Source organism: Anopheles funestus, chromosome 3RL (genome assembly GCF_943734845.2).
Source record: "Anopheles funestus chromosome 3RL, idAnoFuneDA-416_04, whole genome shotgun sequence".
Lineage (NCBI taxonomy): Eukaryota > Metazoa > Arthropoda > Insecta > Diptera > Culicidae > Anopheles > Anopheles funestus.
In genome coordinates, this window is record NC_064599.1 from 29,599,851 (window position 1) to 29,627,662 (window position 27,812).

At 41.9% G+C, this 27,812-nt stretch overlaps 1 protein-coding gene across 3 annotated transcripts in view; it reads left to right on the forward strand.

Annotated features, from left to right (window-relative positions):
- The first annotated feature begins 16,450 nt into the window (after positions 1-16,450).
- Positions 16,451-27,812, forward strand: part of LOC125769070 (BMP-binding endothelial regulator protein) — a 66,874-nt gene continuing 55,512 nt past the window's right edge. For 2 of the 3 annotated variants that reach the window (XM_049437497.1, XM_049437499.1), the window contains exon 1: positions 16,451-18,085. The gene's annotated coding sequence lies outside the window, so the exon portion shown is untranslated. The remainder of the gene's footprint in view (positions 18,086-27,812) is intronic. The other variant, XM_049437498.1, reaches the window with a different exon arrangement.

The following is a 27,812-nucleotide window of genomic DNA, read 5'->3' on the forward strand; positions in this document are numbered from 1 at the left end:
TGTTTCCCATTTTTTTGATATTGGAGCCGATGATATGAGCGAAAGTTGCTTGCTCATCGAATGAGGTGTCACAAAAAAAAATATTTATACGACTTTACAGAACACATTGCACCCAAGCGACCTAATTAATAACACTTTGTCTAATGACATAACACTGCTTGCGCTCGATTGTTTGCCGGAATGTCTTATCAATTTTCCTTTCGCGTGAAAGATTGAGCAAAAATTTGGAATGGTGTACCGAAAAAATAAAACAGCACTTCACAATATTAATTTTTTAACCGACGGTGATAAGCGGACATACCGTACTGAAATACTGAAATACCAGAACCATGCCGTCATCCCCACACAGTCCCGTGAGGATGTAATGAACTAGGGTCTAGCAAACAAACACAAAAAAAATCCCAGCCACCGATCGATTGGAAACAATTGATAATTTCGCACAGCGAACGATTGTAATCGGGACAAAACATTCCGGAAATAGCTTCGATTTGCAGCTTGCGATTGGGAAGCATATCGGTGCGGTCATTCATTTTTTTTTTGGAAGAGTATGTTTTTAAGAGTTGTTGCAGATTTAAACGCCTTTTTCTGACGCGCTTAAAACGGTGGCTGTTTACAATGTTGCCCTGTGTGAAGGGAAGAATTTGAATTAAAGCAAAGCTCCTTAGAAGAACATGCTTCACTAATGGGTCATGTGCTGGTCGTTCGATTGTTTCACTTGTAAACAATCCACGAAGCCGTCCAATTACTTGTTCGCAGCTAGTAGAATGTTAAATTTCCAGATCACATCATAACTCATAACTGCTGGCCCTTTCAACCCTATCGAGCCCCTTCTCGCACCACCCTCTTACTAACAACACACTACTTCGCGAGGCAATTGTTTTGAATGTCGCTTCGAATGCACTGCTTGGCTGATTTAACGATGCAGTTTGCGGTGCATTCGTGTGGAAGTGCATCGTGTGCGCATATCCGAGCGTTGTTTATCCGTGCTTAGGCATTTTACGGCCCTGCTGTATTTTTTTTTCTTTTTGCTTCTTTATCGCGTTTACAACGCTTTTTGTGTAGCTGTGTACCGAAAGCCTTTAATTAAAAAGACACATTCGAAGACGTCAAACCGAGGACGAAACGTAGCGTGCAGCTTGCTTCCCTTTGGCGTGAAGCATATCAGGGCAGGGATTGGGTACACCGGAAATTTACACCGTCCAAATGGTGCAGTGGACCGTAAATCAAAGCTTGAAATGATGTTGAACGGTGTATTACCATTTACAAAACCACCAGCCCCACGTATAGGTTGGATTGGCCGATACGAGTGGTTCATAAAACTAATTGGTAATACATATTCAAAGTTCCTCTACGTTAGCTTATCTAACGCTGTGCTTACCGTTTAGATGCCAGTTTGTACGGTGCAAAGAGTATCGACGATGGAACGCAGATGCCGATAGGGGAGTTAAATATTTATAACGTTAATTTAATTTTTACGATTGTGTGCAAATTAAGTAATAAAATCGTAGCAGCTTTCGGATAACTGGTTCCCGGGGTCGATCAATTAGGAAGATAGTTGAAACAAGTGTCAAGCATCGATCGGTATGAAACCGACGGTAAAGTAATTAAAAGCTTAAATACTGGAAGGGACAAGTAATGGAAATAATTGTGAATTACAATAAATAAAACAGGTTTAAAACAGTGTTTTTTTGTGAAACTAAAGAAAACAAACAAACAAACAAAAAAACATAACTTCAGAAGCAATAAAAGTGCAAAAACAAATAAAGAGAGTGTTTAAAAGAAGATAGAATAAAAGCAACGAAGTAAAAATATCATGAAACTAGAAAAGAATATTAATAAAATTACTGACAAATTAAAAAAAACTGAAATAACTAAACTGAATTCATAGTGAACTAAAGTAATATACTAGAAAAAAGTAACAAATTTTAGATTGATATAATTGTACAGATAATTAATCAAACACTTGTTAAAATGTAAAAATTGCAAAAGATAGTTATAAAAAAACAAAAAGTGAACAAAGTGAAGAAAAACTAAAATAAGCAGAACTTAAAATGGAATACGAAAGAAACTAAAAGCATTTAAATGCCTCTCAAGCTTAAGTTCGCTCATGTTTCCATGCACCACTTAAGACTGTGAAAGCGTGCGACTTTAAGTTAATATTGGACTAATAATCGATCGACTGATCAGCATACTAATATGCCCAATTCCATTACGTCTGGCTAACTTATCCAGTCTGGCGATCGATACCGTTTCCATTCATCAGCATACGGGACCGGGGGATTTATAAATGGTAAAATTATAATTCCACATGGCTATTTCCCCTGCTAATGCTAAACCACATTCACAGGTAGGCATTAGGTTTGTTTTTTTTTTGTTTTGCAAATCCCGCAGAAACCACCATTGCTATACATCTTTATATTTAAATCAATCAAATGTACCGCGCATGAAATAAATAATTCCATTCGCTCGCGCCACCAATCATCATCGTGTACGAGAGTGTTTATGTGGTTACACGAAAAAAATATATCTATATCCTTCAGGGCCTGTACAGTACGAAAAGAATGGCGGAGTATAAAAATGTTTCCCTTTTCCCCCTTCATCCCCTTCGGTTGTCTGCTTGCTCTTCATCATCATGCGGTGTGGATGTTTGATTTGCTTCTCCAGTCGACAGACGGAACGTGTTGCGATTTGTGGCCTTTGCCTGGTATAACCCCCGGTCCGCCGGATTGATATGACACTCACGTGGTCAACATAAATTGGTTTTGTTTCGCTTTTGTTCTTTAACCGCCTGCCGGTAGCTACAATGGTTTGCCACAATGAGGTTACGTATGTAACGCCCGGGTTTGGCCAGTACCTGGGATGGATAATTAATGGAGTGGTAATTCAAAGTGGAGTTGAGAAGTGGTTGGCCCCGTAGTTGGCCCCTGATGAGCCGACACCGGCAAATTGTGAGGTTAAAAAACAAATAGAGACAAACAAAAAACAAAACAGAAAAAAACAGTAATACTGGTAGTAACGTAAACACGGGTATCATGGAGAAGTGTGATTAAAATTTCGTTTACACCTCGCAGCGGTTGATTCTATCCAGCCGGTGTTATAGCGCAATTTGCTATGATACCCCATTATATGACGAGGGAATGGAATCATGTACATGAAGGTTTCGTTTTTTTTTCTTCCTTCTCAGCAACATTTAGATACCGGCAAGGTTGTTGGAAGCTTGAATTATGTGCTTGAATAATTGAAACGGTTCAAGTGTGGTGTGGTAATCAACGCTGAACGATTGAGTGATTATATAGCAGCGGCACCGTCACTACGACACTGTGCCCGGGATGTGAAATGAGCAGCAATAAATGTCGGAAGGTTGAATAATGTCATGTAAAATGATAAATGAGATACGTTGCATGGAAGTAGTATTATCTTCCGCTGCAAAACCCAAAAGTGTCAAAAACACAGTTTAATTGTTTCGTAATGATAGCTTAAGCCGTATTATTTGAATTGAATTAAAAGTTCATACAGCAACAATTATTCTTTATCTATCAAGATTTTTTCCTAGAATCTAGATCATTGGTTTCAAGGTACCTCGCACATGCGTGTTCATTGATTGTATGTTATGAATGTTATATCCTAATCATTCCACAGCGGTCCTAAGCACATAGGACGGATCGACTGCAACTTGAGTAGGTATTATCTTCGAATTGGAAAATTTACATTATTTTTTCAGATGTTTTAATCGCTTAGTGATCTTTGCTCTCAGCAAGAATCCCAATAAACCAATCACTTTATCACCATTCTTGTGGACTCTCCCTGTGAGGGGAGGGTCAAGGTCCATTGAGCCTCTACTGTCTATTAGCACGGCCTTAACGAACCTTATTCTATGGACATGTCCCATCTCACGCGAATCTGGATAGTGATCGTTTAGCTCTCAACAGTGTGATCAGTACGCCATACGGAGCTAAGAATCCCGACGAGAATTCTTTGGTCCGATAAGGAGTGAGTTCATCTCTATGGAGTAGTAGAATTCTAGAACCATGAAAGTTCTATATAATCTCAGTTTCGTCAAGGTGTCTTCCAAGAAAAGCAACTGAGAGTTTTCGATGAATTAGGTTAAGTTTGGGATTACTTAATTATAGTTATTTTCACGTGATCCCCAAATTGAACTTTTCAGAGGCTCTCTGAATGTTGAAGGGTGATATTTTCTATAACTACTTTTACAATTTGGTTTGACTAAAAGAAGATGATCTCAGCAAATCCTTTTCGTAGATGATCCTCTTGGTCCTGAGCTTCTGATAAGCTCTTAGTTGCGTAAGGTTAAAGCGGCGACAGACCATTGTCTTAAATTAGTTCCAACTTTGGTTAATAGCAAATACTAATGAGTCCAACACTTCTCTACAATACTGTGTGATCACTCCTTCGTCTTTGCCGAGGTTACAAACTGTTATAGGGCGACCCAGGAATTCCTGGACATTTCAGTGTTGCTTCGGGGTTGCAGACTGGTACAGGGCGACACAGGAATTCCTGGACATTTCAGTGTTGCTTCGGGGTTGCAGACTGGTACAGGGCGACATAGGAATTCCTGGACATTTCAGTGTGGCTTCGGGGTTGCAGATAGGACCCCTATATGTTGAAGGATCGCCTGCTAGAGACCATACGTCCTGTATGATCACTCCATTCCTATTCGTTTACATATGTTCTGTTATAAAATACTTGTTTACTGTATTTTTTTTTCATGTAACGACTTTTATTGTCCTGTGTAAATAAAATAAAAAATACCGTAAACGACAAACATACAACTTTACGCAACATTTAAACATCAGCCGAAAAACACCAATACACTTTTTAAACCATTCGCCTCGGGGTCATCATAATGGCAATTCAATTAAAAATTATCACCAATAGTGCCAGGCAGTGTCGGAGGCCGAGAGATTATCGCCGCCGACGTGGGCATGTTCGGATTTTAACGAGCTATGGAAAGATGATGATCAGTCCCGCCTTTGTACGGGACGTCCTGTGGCATGCAGGCATGGTGACATTTAGTCGATATTGCACCCCACCGGTTCGTGATCGATCGTGTTCCGGGACACATTGATGGTACATGCCAGACCATACCCTTCCGTGTATCGTATGTGCAGGTGCGGCTCTCTACATTCAAATTCATCTTCGTCCATTATTAGATGATCGGTTCATCCGACCAAAAAGAAAAACGTGCGCAAGTTCGTTTGGTGCCGTTAACCGTATGTTGTTCCTTTTTCCATCGGCACGATCGTTTCAATGCGAAGAAAGAAAATGGTGCCCTACGCTTGTGACATCAGGCATACGGGGTGCGGCACGCTTTGCATCTTTGCACTTGGCGATCGTGTGCAGTCTCGTGGTCACCCGCGGGGGGGGTGGGAAGTTTGCCCACAGTTGCCCCATGCAGACAAAACCTGGATCCTGGTTTTCATGGTGTACCGAAAGATCGTGGCAAGAGGAAAGGAAAGAAGGAAAGGTGCGTTTAGGTCGAATGCCCTGATCACCGAGCCGAACATATATTGGCAGATAACATGAATACGTCTCGTCGCGTAATTGCATTTAATTGACATTTGAATGTATAATCGATGTGAGAATATCTAATTTATTGTGTTCATAATTTTTCCCTTTATTTAATTGATATTTTCTCAACCACCCCACCCCCTGGGGAAGGGGGTGTTACGGCTGATGAAGGGATACGTGTCTCCATCGATGTTGATCGTGTACCGCCGGCTGTGGCTACGCGGCTGCCTGCTGGTATAGCTGAAACCTTAAGCTCATAATTCAATTTATGGAGGACGAATTCGTGCCGGCACTGTGAGGGTAAACTTCATAAAATTAGTCATAATTATTAATAATAAAAACAGGAAATAAAAGCCAAAATAATTAAGGACGAAAAGTTCTAAATTGGATTTTATTTGATTTTGGTAATAAAATATTTATCGATTAATATTTTGAGGGAAATTTCTTTTCCTGATCTCGTTTGGTATAAAAATTTTAAAACAGTCTTATAACATTAATTATTTTAATTGAATTTTAAAAATTTTCTCTATTGCTATCTTCTTTTCAATATCTCTAAAATCCCACCGTCCATTTCAATTCTGCGTGACCAACGGAAGCGGGGGAATTCTGCCCCATATCCTCCAAGCCCCGTAAGAAGTCTCCTTCTCGAGTCACAAGATAACCAGCGACTCCCTGCTGGCTAGCTGACTTCTGGAAGTGGCAGGTCACTTTGATTTGCCCATGCAGACCGCCTACAGCCAAAAGGCAACGACAACCCTCGGTACGGTAAGGGTGCATAAAGTGGCCGGCTTGCAAAGTAGCTAGCGGAACAGTGCGGGGAAAAAAACGGCACTGCCAGACGACACCATCACCTATGGGTCTAGATATGAGTCGAGCCGGGACAGTGTGTAGGCTTAAATGGTTTCCGATCTAACGTCATAATGCGGCCACACGCAACGAAGCCGGCCGGAGCACGGTTAGTTCGGTTTGGCTGTATTAATTTTCGTTCCACTTTGAAAGTGTGGATTAATTTTTGCAACGTTTCTTATCTAATCATCACCCCCGTCCGCTGGGACGGTTGGAATGCACATACCAGAAGCGTTCCGTATTGAGATGTAATCTTTGATTGGGTTGGTAATGGTAGGAAACATGACCGATTACCTTCAGGGCGGTTTTTGCTGTGTGTTAATGAATATAAAACGGAAGCAAATTGTATGTAAAGCGGACAAAGCGATGAATTGGAAATGGAATGTTGAATGAACCAATGTAAAGGGTGATCTGGTTGAATCTCTCCCGTTTTAGTGGTAATTTTTCTCCTTTTCTTATTGAGAATAAGATGTCAAAGATTGTCACTAAATTCAATAGCATTTTTCACACCCAATGGTGTGTCATTTATTCTTCTCGGCGCGCTCTCTTCAAATAGCTGGAACCAGTTCAAGCGACACTAAATAACGTCCAATCTGACAACTGGAGCACGACGTACACTTGACTTACCGAGTCGAGCTTGGCAGTTGCAGCAACGAAACCGGCAAGAAACCTTCAAGAGTTTTAGCAACAAAAAAAACTATTTTTTTCCTACACTTGCCAACCATTCGCTGTGTAAGATTGCCAACCATAACCCTCGCTTTTTGGGGGAGAAATTGATTCAACACCATTACCATACAGTTCATGACCATCGAAAGGAGTCACTTGCCACAGCATAAAGATGTGATACGGGACAGAAATACCAGTTCCCCAAGATCAAATGACACTTTCTTGAGTACGCTTTTGGGAACGTGTTTTTTGGCGCAATCAGGAAGGATCAAAAAACGCATCTTCTGAACGAGAGTTGAATATTCTTTGGGTTACGTTTTTGATACGTTTCAAGGTTAGATCGCTTCTTGTGGAGAAACCACAAATGTAACCTGGGAAGTGATCAACAATAGGAGTGAATTTTACAGCACCATTAATTCGTGAATTGCTATCGAGCCCTTTTCCTATGCGAGCCACTTTAAATTGCCCTCGTATTGAAGGCAAACAGTAATTCACACCTTGAAGAATTCCAACATTGATATCCAATCTTTTTTTTCTTCATTAGAATCTTTTCCAGTCATTCTTTATGTTCGGGAACTTCGACGTCTATCCACACCAATCATTCCATTTATATGGTTTTATGAGACGGAAATGGTTGATATTGGTAGATGTTTGTTGCTTTTCAACAAAGGGTCTGTGTGAAATTACGCGTTTCTGGAAATAAATATCCAAATAAGAACCACATCAAACAGATATTTACTTGTTCGATAGCAAACCACTTAGAGATCTTAAAAATAAAACAAGATTTACCAAAAAAACAACCCCCTATCTCAATAAATGGATTTTTCAAAACGTCATCCCTACTCGCAGCTACTAGTTGAATCTGTGCCAAACTCTCAAACTGACCCTGTGATACGTGTGCCAAGTTCAAGCTCAGTGGAATTACCCACAATCGCATAAATCTCATTATTCTTATGAGCTCTTTGCGGGGTTTTTTTACATGATCGTTAAGTTAGAATTGTTGTAGTAAAATACGCTAAACTTACGATTGTTTGCACTCTTCAGAGAAGTCATTGTTTCGATGCTATACTTGTAAAGAATCAACAATAGTTAATACTTAAGTGGTTTAATTATAAGTTGTTTTGATGCGTGAATCATGCTCTCGGGCTTAATAAGCAGCGCTAAACACGATCGTTGAAATGGAAGCAGCAAACCCGGGAAGCCATGACACAAGGAAGTTGTGTGAGGAGAAGTGGATGGGCGAATGATCAAAATTAGGATTCATCAAACGTTCGTGAAACGTGGCAAAACTGCAATCTGCTGCATCATGTGAGGAATAACACACACACACACTCACAAGTGTAGATAGCAAATTGATCGGGTTAGTAGCGATGGATGCAGCAAAGGTAGAAAGAGATCGATAGTGCACGTTAGCAATAGGTGGCAAACAGAGAGGCAAACCCAAAACACACTATAAATCATGTTTCGAAAGCGTTCATCTGTACGCTTCCTCGGTTGCAAAACCCGCTTTTGGGGAAGCGATGAAGGCGACAGCATCCAAGTGCGGCCGGCTTGCACCGGCAGCACGCGTTTGGCTCGTTTGGAAGGAAGCGGAATGTCGCAATTGAAAATCGTGTGCACATTGATCAGAGCGTGCCTGTGCTTGCTGTCAAACGCATTGCCATGGTAACGATAGCTTCTTCGGCTGGCTAGGTGGTTATTGGTGTGGGTATAGCTGGTGGAGGTGCCGATCAAATGACAGGCAGCCGCAGACGGTTGCGGGTACGGTGGTCCATCCAGAAGCAGAAAAAGTAACCGCGGTTGCCGTTGTGGTACACTAGCAGAAGCGATACCAACAACAACAAAAAGGTATCCGCACGTTGGTCGATCTCATTCCTGAAGGAAATTCGAGCCGATATGGCTGTAAGTGAGAGGGTTCATAGTGGTGATGGTGGTTGATGGTGGTGGTCAAACCTTGCTACTACACACTGATGACAGTAGCTGCGACGGCAGATGGTAAGCCGATCGTGATCAAACACAGAATTCGAGTGCGTGTGTGTTTTGCGCTTTTTTTGTTTTGGAATATTCTGTCACTAGCGGAAGGAATCGAATTGAGTTGATCGGGAAATATATTCTGCACAGCGGGTCTTGCTCAGCTTCTGCTATTCGCGAACCTTGCGGCACGTGCGACACAGTGCTAGTGACGGAAAACGTATACACTGGTCAGCAAGCAACACAAAAACTACAATACACGCACTAAACAAAACTGGAACATCGCGTATGGCAAGATGCTGTGACTGCTGTTGATATTGGTGTTGTCGGTCTCTCTGTCGCACTACGGTTGGATAGCCAGAGGATGAAGATGCGTGTTTCAATCGACCACTCGTGCACCACTCGTCTGTCATTACATTCGGATCAAACTGTGTACCGCTTTCCGCTGCTTGTGGTTGGACACTGTCCCTGTCTGGATTCTCGCTCGTTCCATCCTGTTACCGGCAGGCGAGGCAGCACGCCGAGATATCGCTCCTCACCAGAAGCAACGTCATCTTATCGGTTGACGCGTGCTCAGCTTGCTAATGTGACACCGATGAAGACCGAGCTACGCGGTAAAGGTAGCTAAATTCCTTCGACTTTCCCCGCCAACCAGATTGACCCTTTGCGCCAGAATGCTTCCGATAGCGTGTGCGGATCCATACCGCAAGGTGGACAGTACTAAGTGAGTTTGTCCGTTTTTTTTACGGTAGCGTAAGATGTAGTGAACGATTGGTATCGATGCTGCAGCACCCGATGATGGATCAAACGAAGGATGGTGAATGATAAACGTGCAGATCAATCGTCGAATGCCATCACCCGGGTTTAGTGGTAAGTGTTTTTTTTTTTTATAAAATACTGTAGCTCAGATAAGAATCATAACAATCAAGCTATTGAAATTATTACTTGTTTTCAATTAAAAAATGTTTTTTCTGAACTTTTTATGATAAGTACTTTAACATTAACAAGTTCCTAAACGGAATAAAGGTTTAAAAATAATATTTACCCATTATTATAAAAAAAATAATAAATTATTCGTTAAGGTCAGGTTTTACTTTAAATGTTGCTTAAAATTTAATAAAAGAAATAAAATTGAATTTATTAAAATTGGGTATTTGTAATTGAGTTTGCTTAAACTAGAAAACTAACAATTAATTTTAAATGACTAAATACAAGGAAATAATGTCTTGGGTTAATTGATGCTGACAATACTGTGAAAAGCCGTCGTCCTTAAATATATAAAAAAAATATTTCAACAATGTCTAATACAAGTGGAATTTGAAGAGTCCCTTTTAGTCACTAGTAGTATTAAGCTACTGAGCTACCTAGAGTGCTCATGGTTTAATTTAACAATTTAAAAGTTAAAAAGTTAATAAGTTAATAAGTTAATTTGTTTGATTTCATTTCGATTTTAAGGGCTTTGGACACAGTAAGAACCTTTAAATTTCTATAAGATTTTATTTGAAAAATTAGTGTGATCATTGCCATTAAGAATGAATCTTTACTCATCACTAATATTGATCAATATTGCTCAGAAGAAGAAGAAAAAGCAGAAGAAGAAGAAGAAGAAGAAGAAGAACGAAAAAGAGGATTCGTCAAAAATACTAGCCTACATAATCTCATACAATAATTAAATAATTGAAATTCAGATTAAGAGTCTTAAAAATATTTAATTATTAATTATATTTCATAAACAATAGCCTAATATTCTAAAAGAAATCTTCTTCAAAATAAAAGTCAAAACAATTCAATAAAAAAACAAACCAAACACGTGAACAGCATGTATAATCATGGTACACATGTTCGGGACTTAGTTTGATGGAAATGAGAGAAATTGTAGCACACGAGAGAAAAAAAAAACAAACAAAAAAAAATGCACAAAATTACACCCGTCGCCATGTCTATACACCTCGGTACCATATTTGTAGCCGTGGCGCTTCACCACAAATGGGCAAATTGTTCCGAAAGGGGCCAAAGAAGAATCTCCCAACGGTGTGTCTCGTTCCCTGCTCGAGTGTCTCATATTTTGCCCAATTCTGGAACGGGCAGACATACCGGCCCATCGGTGCTCCACACTGGACACAGCTGCAACCGGTAAGCGTGGTGATCCACGTTTTGCTGCATCTTCTGCTTCGCTTCGTACCGGGTACGAACCATCAGCATGAAGCTCTGGCATGTGGGCACACGGTGCGTTACAATTTCGTAAGGATTCGTTCAAGATTGTCGCGCGTGCACGGACGGAATTGAACCCCGGTCAGGTGAGTTGTTGAATTTTAAAACAATTAGCCTTTTTCGGAGCAGTGTGTCTCTGCAGCAGTTGAGTGAGTTTTGTGCAGTCTCTATGGGTGGATCTTAGCACGCGCTCGTTCGCACTGGAATTGATGGTGGCGGCGGGGGGTGGGAAGGGTAAGCGTTCGGGGTGGAGGATATGGGTGGTGACACTGCACAATGCAATTGCAGGTTTGTGGCGCGAGCCATTGATTCGCTTCCTTATAAAAAGAAGCGTACTGGCGCTTGGATGTACTTTTAAGGCAAATGGAATTGCGCTCGTATGTTTGCGCCGTTTGTTACCGTTTGCTGAGCACAGGACAAAGAGACCAGCTGTGGAATTGGAAAAAAAAATCATTGTAATCATTTTTGCTATTAGAAAAAGTATAGTTAGATTAATAAATATATCACGCACAAAAGTAATTATACCTAAACGAAATAACATAAAAAATATTTATTGATTCAATTGTGCCCACAAATTATAACAATTAATCAACATATTAGTCAGTACATAATTGATGATTCACCAATGTATAATAAATGCAGTTTGACTGTCTGACCGGTTTAACGTCAATATGGGGTTGGGGGTTTGCAAATTAATGTATTGCTACCCCGTTCACGAAACATCATCGTGTACCGAAAAATTGACAGTGAAATGCAACCTGCCAAACCATCACAATGGACATAATCAATCCACAACTCCCAGCGCCCAGCACAGACCGTGTGACGTGATGTGAAATGATAAATTTTTGTTTGCCGAGCTTTAGTTTGTTGCGATTTCCCTTGCCAAACGATTCGCTTACCACGTCTCTAGGGAGTTTTTTAAAGTAACTCCAGCTTTCAACCTGGAACCGGGCGATACCGAGATGTGTATCCTTTAGTAGCTTAAACTGATGGCGAAAGAAAAAAGAAAACGAAACCCGTAGGGTACATGTGTACATGAAATTGTTAATTTGAAATTAGCGTGATTCAGTGTCATTACGAACCGTTAATAGACCCGTAGAGATGGTTATTCCGTTTGCCCGTTCGGTTGCGTTGCATTTCCGATTAGAAAACCATACAATCTCGTATGTATAGGGGCTGGAATGGGCACGATGGACAAGAAATAGCGCCCGTACGATGTCTGTTTGTTCGGACTGTTCGGCGATCTATGTTCAAAGGTGCGTAGTGGGCGTAGTGAAAGCCTTCTTTACTGACCTCCCTGTTGGCGTGCGCAAAAGGGCTAGAAGGGAAGTTTGTGATCCGATTGCGATCGGTTTGCAATTATGGGTTATTTGGATAGGAGCAAAGATAAATAAATTAGCACCTCCTCAGATAGCGTTTGGCCCGTTGGCGAGCGACGGTGGATAAATAATATTACAAAAATGGGTTGAAAAGGGTCAAAACCCAGCACTGGGAGACGAATGTAAAACCGCGTTAAACTCATGCTGGCTCAAGCTTTATTTACGATAATGGATAAATTTTGGATTCATTTAAAAAAAATGGTGATAAATATTATAATAATTGCAGCAAACTTTCAATCACGGTAAATTAAAAATGAAAAATTAACTAAAATTGAGAGAAATTTACAAAATATAAAATTAATTTGTGTTTTACAATAATTTGACAAAAATTAACTAATAATTATAACATTTAAAAAAATATATATTTTATTTTTATTATTTGTTAAAATTCCAAAAATTAAAATTTTCATAGCATTTAAATCTTCGATGCACTGTAGGGTGAAATTTATTGTTCACATGTACCCAACGAGCCAGCAAACCCACGACACCAAGTACACCGGTACATGCTCCGACATAAAGTGTGCTGAACATAGTCTTATGACTTGTTTTCCCTTTTTTTTTTTGTTTGCAGTAAATTGCATACAACAAGAAAAAAAAATCGAAAAAAAACAGAAAAGAAGCAAGTAAGTCAGCAACACCAAGGGCCCATGTAATTGTACTTTACGACTTAATAATAAAGCTCATAAAAGCCGCTCATTGCTTTCATTTTTTGGGTGGAATGAGACGGAAAATGTGTATAATGTTTGATAGAGGGCATTTTTAAATTAATTCTTAACACACTGAAGGCCGTGTTTCAAACCTTCAACAAAAAAAAAAAGATTTGTTGGTGAAATATTACATGTTTTTGCTTCGATTCGAATTTTACACACAGCTCTTTTTCGATTGTTTACCGTGTAGGTGTAGAAAATACATGTGTCCGACATCAGGTGGAATATGTTTACTGGACTGGACGAGTAGGATAGACAGCTAGATGTCTATTGCACGAGGTATTATTTATCGTTACACCTTCCCGCAGACCTTCAGTAATATCAATCAAACTTTTCCACACTCCAGTCACACAGGACGGCACTCGGTTGGGTGGGGTTGGTAGGTTAAACCAAATAATGCTTCTTGGCGTGTGAAGAAATGTTACAAACTGCGGGATAAAATATTGTATTGTTTGCTTGTTCTGTCCACAGCGGGGCACGGGTTTCTTTACGGTTTACACGTGAAATTATTTATTCGCAAAGGACTTCATAATAAAGGCTCGCTACCAAAATAAAGCGTAACCCGCGTTTGGATTTGGATGGATCGGCCGGTTGAGTTTTCCTCCGATTGTAAGGCGACCTAGTTGGTTGGCGTGTGTTCTTTGCTGTTGTACAATTAAATCATCATCCAGCGCACACCTGGGACAACAAGCACGGGTTTTAATTGAACTGGAACATTTCAGTACGCGCCCGAAATGTTTCACCAAAAAACACAACCGAGGCGGTAATGAAGCGTAAGATAATACTTTACTATTTATTTGCACTATTCCCTTTTGCAAAAAGCTCAAGGCACTACGCATCTGTCTAGCGTGCAGCAAGTCCACTAGCAGCTGCAGGCAGCGTGCATCGCGATGCAATTATTGCCTGCACGCGTCTCGTTTCGCGCAAGACAAACAGTCACCGGCGGGGCCATCTTTTGTTGAACCTTTTGTTTTGTAATCAGCCATCGAACTCTGACCAAAGTGAGCGGACAGCACCGCTGGCAGCATCCTTTCAATCGCCATTTGTTCTAGCGAACCGGCTGCAAGCATAGCGTGCGATAGGCTGGGCCAGGTCACCACGGGTCACCATTATTGTTTGTGTCCCATCGAGGGTGTTGTTGTCACCGTTACAAACATTACACCACAGGCATTACATTACAGGCAAGGGGTTTTGATAATCCCACTGGCCAATCTATCCGGCGGTACGGTGCTGTGTGGTGAGTGTGTGGAAGGGCAGAAAAACGGGGTGGAATAATATTATTAGTAAACTTGAAACCCTTTTTCCTTGGTGGGCCGACATTTTCTAGTTTTGTTTGTTTCTCTTGTTACTTTTGCTACGTTAGCACAGTTCTCAGCCAATTAGACGGTGTCCTTCACGGGGGCAAAACGATTAAATTGATACAAGGCGGTACGCGGATCAGTAGCATATGAGTAAATATTTATTCAAACATTGTTTGTTTTAAAAAAAAAGTTTAATTGTGCGATAAGGACACACGGAAAGGACATTTTTACTAGCGTTCAGTGATTGATTACCGTACCTTAATTAATGACGTTTGAAGAGAGTGTGCAATTTAGTAAAATTAGATTAAACGTTAAGCTGATAAGAACAGATACCACACTTTTAGCATCTAGGCCGAAAAGCGATAAAATTAATTGAAATAAAATTAAATGATTTTTGGATTAAAAAAAAACTGCTGAGAGTGCGAAACAGTTAGATGTTTTTTTCTTCGTCTAAGAAAAATATAATTTTATTCATTTGTAAAGGTAGAGCATGAAAGTCGGCAATTCCGGTTTAAAAATAGATTAGCGAGTAGAAGTTTCCATGTGCGCATCGCTATCTTTTATCTTCATCGCAACGTAGACCTTTGAGTATTATTAAACGATTGCGCCTGACTTTGCCAAGAAGAAGCGACTATTTCATCATCTAACGCTAACCCTACTCGCGTTGTAGAACATGACCTAAGGCAATGCTTTCTTGGTTTTATCTTGGAAAATAGAACAAAAAAAATGGAACTCACTTGAGTTTTTAAATCGACACGACGGTCTCACCGCCATTTTCGCCTCAGCTTAGTTTGATCTCATTTAAAATTTTGTTAAATCTTCCCGGCTAAATGCAGGAAAACCGTATGAATCATAATGTTGTGTAATATTTCTTTTTAGTAACTCCAGTTTTCGTCACCACGCGTTCCGCTACACGTGGAACCCAAAAGGCATGTAAAGATGATTCACCAATTTAACTGAGCAACGGCTACTTGCCGGCAATGCGCTCAGTTGGACAATATTCCTTCCCGCGGTCTATATTCCAGCCCTGGTCTGCCTGATGGATGCGTCGCGTCATCCTCCTCCTATCGGTGACTACAGTTCGATCTCTCGCTCGGTCTGTGCTGGTAAGGAGGTGCATCTTTTTCCACGAATTCAGAGCATGTGTCATGTCGTGGGGTGGTGCCGGCATTTTTTTTTATTATTACTATTTTACTCTCTGTGTGTTGTCTGTGCTGGATTGATCCAAAAAAATTGGAGGAAAACAACGATGCTGATCTTGTTTCTTGCTTTGATGATCGTTTGAGCAGATGAGACGATCGGTCGGGAGTGACCATTCCATCATTTACCAGATGCTAATTTTGTTGAACTGCTCATCCCCTCAGCGGTTTGGAATGTTGGCGCCAATCTTATTAAGTTGAATGTTCTTTTTTTGTTTTTGGTAACCGGACCGCATGTTGTAGTGTGTAATCGTTTATAGTATACTTGTAGCTGTTAAGGTGCTACATTAAAAAATATTGAGAACATTAATAGAACGAAATGAAATCGACAAAAAGTTTTAGTTTTAGATATTAAAATTTAAATAAATTATTTCTTTAGTTCCTAAAGGAGATACTTGTTATAAGTTACTGGTAAATTTCCAATCGAACACTAAATATCTCCCCAAACTAGTCCATAAACGGTGCATATGTAATTGAAGTCATGAAGAAATCGGAATGACAAAATTTTTCAAACAACCCACTTCGCACCCCCGAGAGTGGCGAGAGCGATTTCACTCGTGAGCGTAACTGCTCGAACGGTGTAAGCTCGCGTGAGAGCTGCCCGAATTGGGTTCGCCCTTCGGAAACGGTTTTCTTCGTTCGGTTCGGTGTGATTCTACCATTCATTTTGAATTTATCTCTTCATCACAGCGGACACGAACGCGCCGCGCTTGTAAACGTCTGATCTGTAACTATTTATTGTGACTATGCACGATACATCGTGCCGCGATTAGAAACAAACGAAACACTTTGTTTGCTCATCTGTGCGAAAAGCTCGCCCGGGGGTGAAGCTTAACGTTGCGAGTGGAAAACGAAAAACAAAACAAACGAGTAATGGAAGAATAGTGTTATTGCACCCTCCCCGGTATGCACCTTAGTATATTTAAGGATAACGAAAGTTGTACGGATATTGGAGCGCGCGAATGTTAGTAAATTTGGGTAACTGGATTTCCTGGTGCGAATTAGTAGTACGATCAGCTTAAACGCCTCTTTTTGAAACTACGATTAGTTTGCAAATGTGAACAGAAATTAATATTAGATACAAAGTGTTCATATCGCGGTGAAGCGCTAAAACCGAATGGTGCACGCAATACGCACGGACCTGTTCCCGCCAATCGACCTGTGAAAGCCCTCCAGCTTTTCCACTTCATCTCTTCACGCGGGCCCTCCCAACTACGATTTCCCACCCCGTCCCAGACAGGGTGGCTGTATGGGGTGTTACTTTTTCCACCCTTTCACATTCAGACACACACACACACGCACGTGATCGCGGGTTTCAGATTGTGGATTCGTGTGGCGCCTAAGTGTTGCGTGAGTTACAGCTAGTGTTTGTGTTTTTTGGTGAATGTGTGTACGTGCGGTTATTATTGCGTTAAGATGATCACTCATCGCTGCATTTGAATCATTGCTCTAGGAAGTGACTTTTTTTTGCGAAAACGTGAAAACTCCCAACGGGATAAGAAAAAAAAACAAATACGCTTTGTTTTGCTAGGAAGTAATTCAATCGATTTTATTTCCAAATTGACTCCACCGATAGATCTAACCTGTCGTTGAGGTTCAGATCCTGCAGGGATCCGACGGTTCTGTTTCATACGCAAACCATTCGCCTAACCAGTGCAAAACGGAGCCAGTTAACCGGCCAATCTCGGTTGGTTCGCTTTAATGAAGAGTGACGTTTATTGACAGCCCGAATCCGTCCGGCTGCCGTAATTTTGATTGATTCTGCCCTGAATCTCGCTTCCTACTGTCCTCCTTGGCAATCCTCTCCTTATCCCCCTTCCGCCCCCCCCAAAAACCTCACACTCCTACCCACGAGGACGTCTTCTGTCCGTGCGATCGGGCAATTGGTTTGCGAGTTGCGATTTCATCAGAGTGGAAGAGTTCACGTATTTAACGTATTCGTTCGTGTTTTGTTTTTGTTCTCCAACCCCAACTCCAGTCGATCGATCGTGTTGTTTTAGTGAAGTGCATTTGTGTTTGCCTGCACGAAGGCATTAGTGTATGTGTCGGTTTTCTTGTGATAGTGGGTGTGTGTGAATGTGTGTTTGTAAGTTAGTGTTTGTTGGGCACACAACGGTGTGCCAGTGCAGTTGGTTCTGATCGATTTCTCTATCAAGTAGCCGCCGGTTGACTGCAGGTGATCGGTTTTGCATCGCCGAGAAGCATCTGTAGTCTACCGGAACGATCTTCAGGGCCCGATTGTACCCGCTTTATGTTTCTTCTCGTCAACAGTAAAGGTAAGCACGCTCAAGGATGCTTTTGTTCAACTTTTACAAACCTCATCATAATTGTGAATGTGTGAGTTGTCTTAAGCCATTGCTACTCACGTAAAACCTTGTGGACAATCCATTAGCAAGGATGCAAATGCATACCCTTCGGGAGTAGTACGTCAGGTGGAATTCTGGCGAGGAATGTTATCTTTCTCTCTCACATAAATTGGTAAAATTCCCTACGGGTGAGCTTCATTGATTTGAAGGTGTCATACGCTAATTGGACCGAGACGATGCATCTCTAGGTACAGGTGTCTTGTGGTACAGGTATCAAGAAGTTCAGATTTGCCTGCAAAGAACAACCCGTGTGTCTTCAGATATGTATCCCATTTTACCTGTCCGATAATACGGAGGTTTCGGTTTAAATCCTTTTCCTGTGCAGAACTCCTGCACCACGGCGTCCGTGCTCCACAAGTGCAGCACTGTTTGTTTTCGAGCTATCCGGAGATTCATACCTCGATCTTCGGCAGATGTATATCTCGATCTTCAATTGACCACAGTTACCTAGACGGAAGAACACGGCAAATGGTTGCAGTAAGATGGATGTACCGCAAGGCCACCGATTGGCACAAGCAAAAGCCCTACTGAAGCCCTTACAAGGACTTATGGATCCCGCCCACCGTAGACTGGCCAGTGCTCCACCCTCTTTCGATAAAAACGTGCTATGCGTGCGGGCTATGCGTGCGTAACCGTTGAGCCAATGCCGTTGGAGCACTATTACCTTTTTGTTCCATAGCCGGTTTCTAGCAGAAGAAAACCAAAAGTAAATGAAAAGTGAACGAACCACACATATCAGCAGTACATTAATCGTCACACCAGACACATTGTCACTCGTTTGGTATTTGAATGTAATGATAACAATCGGTATGTACGTAGCCCACCAACTTCCTTTCGATCGCTATCGTTGGGCCGACCAGAGCCGTCGGCTTTTTGCTTGTTGTGCCCACGAATAGCCAGGTCATACCAAATTGATAACAACCCTGCGCCAGCTCATTGTTTCCGCGGGTCCTCCGAAAAAAAGGGTCCCGTACCGTGTGATTTATGTTGACCGTTTGGTAATCAACGGTGCTTGGTAGTGCCCTTACGCGGGAGATTTCACAATCCCAACCTACCAATCAATGACCGGTTGAGCGCGAATGTGAACCGCCAACTGATCGCCAACCCAAGTGCGATACGAGTTTGATGAGTTTGCCGCCGTGCCGAAAAGATGAGACATGAAAGTTCAAACCCCATATCAGGTACGACGGGGTACGATGGGGCAGCGGAACAGCAGATGAAATATTGAAACAATCAATTTAGTCCATGTTGAACAAATTGTTTGTGCTTCTTGCGATTCACTTGTACCGCGGGACTGTTGTGGGGAGTTATTTCCATTCCGCAATCATGCGGTTTTTTGTGTGTGTGTGTGAGTTTTGCCTTTTCATTTTCATTTAGAGGAATTTCGAACCATACAATAAGGTCATTTTTTGCCTTTAATTTTGATGTGTCGCTTGCACTATCAAATGGCAGAGTGCGCAAAACCACCGCGTCCGTCACCGGGAGCTAACCTTATCGCAGATTTAATGCCATTTTTTGTATTTTTGTGGGGCACACCAAGCAGAAGACACGGCAAGATTCGTTGAACTGTTTTGTGGTGTAGATTGTGCGTTGGCGATCGTATTCGAAACAGCTGTTTGATGGCGTATGTGAGTTTTTGCGAGAATAGTTGATTCTAAGAGCAATATGGTTGGCTGTTCTTACCGAAAGGGTTCTTATCATGGGAAGAAATGCTCATGGAACGCATCTGGATTTTTCAAGATTTTTGCGCTTCCAGAACATACTCTTCAGTTTCAGTTGTTTTATGCCGTTAGCGACAGTACAGAAAAATGATTTTTTTTTTATTTATTTCCCAAAATGGATCATCCAGAAAATGTGTTCAGAAGTACACTAGCAAAAGATTGAAACCACTGGCTTATTTTTGCCGGGCTAATTTCATCTTCCGAACAAAACAAAAAACCAAACATACTGGACCAGTTAAAATGTCCCAGCGAGATCTGATGTGTTATTCAACAAATAGAGCAAAGGATTAAATAGAAATGCCGACCGGGAATTCATGTGGGACCAATGTGGCCATGGCGAACCTTTGCCCGTAGTGATGGCGTAGCGGAGGAGTGCGCTGGAACGGGTTGTCAGCTTTGGGTGGCGTGAACGTGAAAAACGTGCCACGAGTTGCTAAGTGGAGTTGGACTCACTCTCACGGAGCAAACCGGTCAATTTCGGCGATGAGCACGGCAGCCGCAGCTACGCCCTGTGCGTACAAAGACGTTCTAATCAAATTAGTAAAGTGACCAGCGTGATGGAGGCTTCGTAAAACGAGTTAAAGGGTTTGGATGCTGTAATGGTTCGCGGTGGCGCGGGGGAAAGATTTCAGTTTTCGACAGGCTTTTTTCTTGTTGTTGCTTTACCATTTTAATTCGGTTCCCAGTACCGTATACAGCGGTCTTAAGGAAAACATGTTTATTCATGTTGTTTCGGCGTCGTTAAATGATGGAAGTTTTTGTAAGTATTTGGTATCATGTTATTATCATGTGTTTTGAGAGGAAAAGTTTTTTTTTATTGTTGAGAATAATTCATTTATGACAACTCATTTTACTCGAATGAATTTCGCCTAAAGCACTAAACTCGTTCAAAATTAGAGTTTGTAAAAAAATGCTTCTGATATATTTACTTGATATAAAATTAATTGTTTGGTGGGACCCTCCGGAAGTTTTCTACTATGAATTTATACAGTAAACTTAAGCATTTTAATTAGAATGTTATTTGTGTTGGTTATAAGCACCGCAGTGTATGTTCAGAATGTAAAATCTTGTTTAAATGTCGCTAGGAAAAGTTCTAAACATTGTACGCCCTTTTGTTACCTTCTTTTCAACACCACGCAATAGTCGTGGACCACTTTACGCAATGGGACAGTTTATGATGATTTACCATATCACTAACCGAAACGGCAAGTAAGAAACCACCCGACCGGGTCTATCGCCACACATCGCGATTGTGGGTTCGGTTCACGATCTGACCCAAGGACGGCCATCGCGATTCGTCGTGGCCCTGTTTTCTCGCTCGTCCATTAATTGAAACTATTTCATTGTTAATTAGCGCCATCTCGATTCCAGAGTGAAATCAGTTCACGGCAGGTCCCTAAGATTTGCTCGGTCAGGCTCTCGCACTGGCTGGTGCGTTGTACCAACAGTCTCTGGTTGACTGGCTTTCAATCGAATTGATTCACCATTTACCATTAACGAGCAGGGGTGAGAGAATTACGCAGGGAACGCAAGGGTTATACTCCTGGTTTCTGTTAGCACCTCCTAATCGTATCCGCATCATCCGGCACCGAACATTGCATCGCTATGCTTGTCCGCTCACTGGTTTGTTTGTTTATTTACTCATGTGTCACCGTGCGTTTTGTGTGCTTTGATTTTCATCACAGCTCGTATTGTAGAGGAATGAGTGTTACCTCTCCCGTCTTACACAACTCTTGGTCTCGGTTGCGGCAGACCTTTACAACAGGCCTCATCCCATCATCTTCGATCTGGATCTTTGCTTTGTGTTTTATTCTCCTTCCACGTGTTGTTTATTTAATCGAATTGATTCGATTGTCATAGCCGATGATTCCACGGGTACATGAATCAGCTGAGTTTGCATGCATCTGTTCAAACTAATCTGTCGCTTCGCGTTATGAATCTTGCAAGTTTGTAAACGAATGGAGTGAAACATTTTTGTTAAGTATTCTATATCCCAGAAACAGTAAAAATGTGTGTGTATGGTGCTGTGAAAACTGTCCGGTCGTGGTGTGGCAAACATTCATGAAAGAGGATATCCCCGTACAAAACCGATAGCATTAAGAGGCATTTATATAACCCCTTATTAGCACGAACAGGGCAAAATCTGTCACCCAACTCCCCCAACAGACAGGGGGGGGGGGGGGGGGGGAGGGGGGGGCGGAAGCTCTTCCTTCCCTTGGGGTGAGGGAAGAATCGGCACTTAAAAGCTGTCACGCTGGTTGAGTTGGCGCCTGGCGCCAAACGTGAGTCCCGATGAATCCAGTTGGAGAACTTCTGCCACGGCTCGGGGTTTCATCTTCGCCGATTTTAGTAGCGTCACAACGCAAGCAACAACATCAACACAAGTGAAACCAACAAAAAAAAGCATACACACGCGAATGGCGGAATTGAGGTTGAAGCTTTGTTTTGACAGTCGGACGGATCCGGATCTGGACGCTCCCCCCGGACGATAGATCAGGGCAAGAAGCCTGGGTGGATTAGGAAATCTAAACCGAAATCGTCTGCCGCCAGCGTTACGCGGGCTAAGCGCCCGCATCGCCCGCAAATGATGTCACGTTAACGAACGAAGCTTAACCTCCGCCGGCAGAGTAAAAATTGGAAAGGAATTTAAAGCCAAGCTAAAGTTTAAACAACTGTCTGGACCATCGGTACCGTCTGTTCTCGCCTGGCTGGTGGTGCACATCTAGAGAAGGTTGGCGGTTGGAAGTTGTTCGATTTTTTTTTGTTTTAACTTTTGTTTTAATTCTTTTCGGTGTCGGTTTTGCGTCGTGTTGGCTGGTGTTTGTTATTATTGTGTCTTGGTTTATTTATGCTTAGTTTTGGAATTCTCCTGAGCACAGTTGTACATTTCTTCTTACAATCCACACTCGAAGCATTTTTTTTATTGGGACGCTGAATTGAACGGCGCAAAGGAAAGGAGTTGTTTTAAGAGCCGTCTCCGTGCTGTCTAACTTTTAAAGATTTTGGTAGTGCTACTACTGCTACAAATATTCCCTTGTTATGACGTACGCTAGATAAAGGACGATGATAGAGAGTTGTAGAAGCCGTGGGTAGAAACAGTTTCTAACGAAGCAAAACTCGCAACCAAATGATGATGCAGCAAGATTGGATCACTATTGATGTTTCGCGTGGGCTTCGCATTGGGAACCTATTTGAGGGAGGACTCACATTAGCCTTAGTTGTGATGCTTTCTTTTTGCACATTAGTGTGACTGGTGAGTTGAGCAAATTTATAAGAAAAACGTTCTATTTTTGGTGTAGCTCCTACCACAAGGACAAGATTTGCCGGGATATGACCAATTGAAGAGTTACTTTGCGTTCGTTTATCATGGTTTTGTCAGTAGATTTTTAGATTAGGTTTGGGATTTTTACATCCCTTTTTCTAACTGCTTGCTTGGGGATCCTAAATCCTGCTCACAATATCGAGTATCGAATCAATATCAATATTGAATATAGATATGTTGGACGCAAGCTCCTTTTTTTATGTAACATGCCTTCTCAAATCAAAATTAGTGACGTAGGCACAAGAAGCGTCCATCAGTTCCGGTAGTAAACACCGTAAGTCATCAATTTTGTTTTGCAAACACGACCCATTTTTGCTGAGGTTGAGGAATCCCCTAGGTACCGAAATTAGTGGCGCTCAAGACCAATAACAAAACGAATGCAAGAATTTATCGCTACAGGAAACTCTATCCACCCGCTGGACTCAAATTACAGACTTTGTATTGGATCGACGGTGGACGTGAGCCACGCACGCCATCGTACTCGGGTTTGCACGCGCAAATAAATGTGCAAACTAAAGTTTTTTTTTAGAATGACAAAATAAGAAGGATCAGGAAATAATAAATAAGATGCGTAAGGGGTAAAATCCCTACTGTAGCTCAAATTACCTCTCAATGGGACTGGGGCCGATTACGACCCAGACAACTTTGGAGAGTCATTGACAAGATCATTCTACGTCCAGTGGATTATGAGATCATTTGAAAATTATAAAAAAAAAATCCACAAGTGCTAAAGAGAATGCTACTAAACTTACTTTTAACTCGCACGACGATTAGTCAGTCCAGTTTTGTGAGTCCTCGTGTGCTAGTTCCGATTTCTTTCCCCAACTCCAGTCGAGGTCTCCAGCTGATCAGTGCACTTTTCAACAGCCCATGGATGTTCACATCCGTAAACTTGATCGGTCTGGCCGGTAACAAATTACACCACACCGCAGCAAATGTCACCGGATCGCACGCACAGGACTGCTGCTTGGTGCTGTCTCAGTGTCCCGATGTTTAGCGTACGTTACGCTACAGAAACATAATTGCATCCATGCGCCCGTCACCGATTAGCACAGCTGATTGGGCTTCGGGTTCCGCTTTGTAGAGCAGGTTGTTGCTTGCCTGGCAACGGTTAGAGAATGATCGTGAGTTGTAATTGGAACTTTGATTGGTGCCTCCTTCGTCGATGGATTACGGGGTGAAAGGTTAGTCATAATAATGTGAAAAAGAAATTAAAAAAACAAAAATGAATCACACAACATCAATGCTATTGGCATACAAATTAAAATTGCAAAATAATACAACACATTGCGTACATGAATGAATAGCCGCTCGGTAAGAAGGTAGAATGGTTGGAAGAAAAACAATTCCTTCTCCGGAAATAATAATCTGCCACACTGCGAATAAGCAACAGACTGTGGGAAATAAAGGGAGATAGAACCAGAAGAATAAACTGTAAATAACACTCATTTATCAGGAACGCGGCCTGGCAAACCAATCCAGCCGTTTCGACGTGATTACCAGAAGTGAAATGAGCGAACGCATGAACGCCCAAATCAGTCGACGGTTGAGCGTGTGTCCCACGGTGATCGATCGATCGGTTGCGTCACAACTGTCACTTACCGAAGGTTTGGATGGTTTCGTGCGGGTGAAGATCGTTTGAATTTTTATTGCTTCATTGTTCAACAGGGGTGGTGTTGGTTGATTTTTGTCACCTGACCACACAGCGCCGAATGCTCATCGATGACCAAAAACGTGCCCAAAACCGATCGATGCTAGATCCGTGCCTGTACGTGCTCGGATTGCTAATGAAGTACTAGTTACTGGGCGGCAACCTATTGGCTGCCGAGCTCTCGGCAAGAGACTTTCAACCTTTCCTAAAACGAAAATAATGCTAAGAACCTCGAATATCACGATCAAACTGTACAATCAATTAGCGTAGGATGAAACTAAATCATGATGATTTAATATGAAATTGTCAACGGATCGTCACGAAATGAGAATATTGGTTCAATAACTTGACTATATTGTGGAGGGATTGACAGCATTTTTTAAACCAGTCTGTCGGTGTATGTTTTAACGATATTATCGTTTGCAATCAGGCCTGTCAGGTACGGTCGTGTTCATTAAATTTGCTGGACGATTGCAAATAAATCCGGATTAGCGCTTGTCAACAAGTCGAAAACATACACCACCCGGTGTCCTGTTACTGGCGCCTCGATCGAGCTAAATTCTCGTTCCGCTTATCAGAAACACATATGCGTTATATTGTAATAAAATTGAAACATGATCTGGTTCGTGTGTATGTGTGTGTTTGCTTTTTGGCAGCAGAACAAATAAATCATTGTCTGCAAGAGCATAAACAAGTTCCACAAGAGCATCAGAATTCCGGAGAACAGAATTTTACATACGAGCAAAAGTTAGAATTATCTACCGAATACCGATACCATAATGTACACAGAATAAACGCATCTCCTTAAACAACAAATTGAATTCAAACCACGCCAAGAAAGTTCCTGATTGATATACTTGAAATGTTCCTCGGGAGAAGCAATACCAACATGGAATATATCGTTAATCGGTCAATAATGAAGACAGCGGTCTTTGGGAGGTAATAAATTTTTCCACACTTAATGGCAATTATCGTTTTTATTTTCAAAACGCACACCGAAGTTGGAAACCGCCAAGTCGGATGGAGTAGAAACAGAAATTTATGAACTCTCAATCTTCACCGACAGTGGTGATGAGATACTGAACAAGCAGTAAATCCCCCAGTTCGGACATGCGTTTGAGAGGTGTGTTTGAACTCATACGTCAAAAAGTGAGCAGTAAGTAAGTTGTTTTTCCTTTTTTTTACTGTGTGTAGAGCATAAATTTGGAGCTAAAAGAGAAAAAAAGGTATACACAAACATAACACAGTGCCTGCAGCGTTGGCAAACGATAACGTAACCGAGTGCAATACGATCTTGGTAACTTGCGTGCGATCAGGTGGCCTTGATCAGAATACCATCGCACGCTCTTGTTAGCGTAGTATACGTACAGTTAGAAGGCAAGAAATACATCAGTTGGAAATGGTTTTACGTGGCCACAGTTTAGACGTCGCTTCTCCAAAGAATCGTAAACAATCGTACCCCAACAATACAGGGGGTGGTCGGTTTAAAAAAGGGGGGCTTCACCTTATAGTCGACGGTGCAACAACGTTCGCTGGCGTCAACGATGACGACGGCTTGCGACGACTTGGACGTAGACGATACGCGGCCGTTACTGGTCTGGTTTTGCTCGGGATGGATCGGGGAAGGATAAATTAGTAACTGATCTAGAGAAAATAAATAACACTAATTGCGTTTGAAGTGAGACGCCGACGCCGCCGGTTTTGCGTCGAAGGTGTTATCTTCGGCCTGGTGAAGATCTGCCTGATCGTTCGTTTGGCAATCGCTAGATTAAGGCGTACGAGCGTGGACCGAAATCAGGGCCGTTAGACCGTTCGGCGATTATCGATTGAGTTGTTGATTTTTGCTCCAAGGTACATGATCAGACGATCATACTTTATGTGCTCATTTGATGAATATACTTACTTTGTACAACCCGATTTTTTATGGTTCCCATAACTTAAGATTATGTCATTTTACGACAGTTCAGACGAACGTCAAACGGTAAACTTAACGACAAATAGATGGAGGAACATTAAAAAACGCTGCATTAAAAAACGAAATAAAAAAAGAACATACAAATGCAATCAATTGCCCTTTACATAACGTAAAGCGTTAAATATTTTATCTACTTCACCATCCACTTGGGAATTCGCTTCATTTGAAGTGAACTTGCGGCGCACCGTAGATTGACTGTTCAAGGAGAGTTCGAGGTAAAGCTGATGTGTTTGTCCGTGTGTGAGAGTTTTGTGCCTGTAGTACGAAGCCTGAAGCGATCGAAATGGTAAATTGATACAACGATTCCGTGCCTCGACGATCGCTTCCACCGTTGCAGTTGTTTTGCAAGGAAAGCTGCAGCGAGCGGGTGGTGAAAAATTTGTTCGATCACCTTAGGCTCCGGGACAGCCAGCGAATCCGGGACGGAGCGGGTTTCTTTTCTTTTTCTTCCTTCCCTTGTTACGATCAATGTGCCCGTAAATCGTCGATTGATCAATTGCCATCCCGTAGTTTTGCTTGCTTCATGTAGAGTCCGGTCAGATCTAGCTATCTAGACCAGCTGGATGTGATAAAAGTGAACGAGAGCAAACCGATCAAAGGTACACACAGTTGTGGGGAGATTGAAATCAACTGTGTAAACCCTTCCTTGTGATTAAATGGCTTGCATATGGCAGATACCATTTCAGGTGCACTTGCAACTCCACCGTACCGCAGCGCACAAGAAGCGAATGGTCCGAACGCCGAAAGTAGTTGATCTCACTTTCGACTGTTACGACTAGTGATGTGAAACACATCTCGTGGATCGTACGTATTTTTCCCCCTCCTTCTGTGTGTATTGAGTTTATTTACTCGATAAATTTCCCTCAACAACTGCGGCATAATGTATTCGGACTATTTTTTTTTTCCTTCTTCGACCTATCTCTCCTCACCCTGCCACACACGTTGGAAGGGATGCCGTGGTGTATCCC